Below are 993 nucleotides of genomic sequence, written 5' to 3'. Positions count from 1 at the left end.
GCTTATTTTTAATGACTTATTACAACTCAGAAATAAAAAGAAAAAAATAAATATAGCAGAAAAGAAAAAAAACTATATGAAAAACTACTCAGAAATAAATAGAAGAAAAAATAGTTGTGATTAACTTAACTAAAAATGAGCATAGATGCTTATTTTTAATGACTTATTACAACTCAAAAATAAAAAGAAAAAAATAAATATAGCAGAAAAGAAAAAAAACTATATAAAAAACTACTCAGAAATGAGCATAGATGCGCTTATAGAGAAAATTAGACCTAAATTCATAATAAATTTCTACTGACTTCAGAGAAATTCAATATGAATTTAGGTCAAATTTCCTGTATAAGGGCATCTATTTTCATTTTGAGAGCAGCTCAACAAGGCAGAGAGGGAGGGGCTTATAAACCGGTGTGAGCCCCCTTCGGTTGGCGAGGTGGGACTAAACTCTGGCCGCAACGAGGACCACCCCTTTAGTCCCGGTTCGTTCCACCAACCGGGACTAAAGGGCTGCTTTTGGTCCCGGTTCAAGCCACCAACCGGGACCAATGGTGGTGGGCTAGGAGCGAGGAGCATTGGTCCCGGTTCGTCCCACCAACCGGGACCAAAAGGTCCAGACGAACCGGGACCAATGGCTCACGTGGCCCGGCCGGCCCCCGGGGCTCACGAACCGGGTCCAATGCCCACATTGGTCCCGGTTCTGGGTTGAACCGGGACTAATGAGCTGGACCGGCCTGGACCATTGGCCCCTTTTCTACTAGTGCGTGCCTCCATTTGCTCAATCCACGTGCCTCACATGAAACCCACTGTAACTCTATGTGCTACACACACGTGCCTCTCGCATGAAACCCACAATATCTCTAGGTGTTCAGCACGCGTCATTGCCCATGTAACTTTGGTGCTGCACACACGTTCCTCTCAGTATAACTTTGGTGCTGAACACGCGTCATCGCCCGTGTTCTAAACAACCGTGCCTGTACTGACTGCAATTCCATG

Source organism: Triticum dicoccoides, chromosome 4A, assembly GCF_002162155.2.
Source record: "Triticum dicoccoides isolate Atlit2015 ecotype Zavitan chromosome 4A, WEW_v2.0, whole genome shotgun sequence".
NCBI classification, from domain to species: Eukaryota; Viridiplantae; Streptophyta; class Magnoliopsida; order Poales; family Poaceae; genus Triticum; species Triticum dicoccoides.
This window is presented reverse-complemented; position numbering follows the sequence as displayed.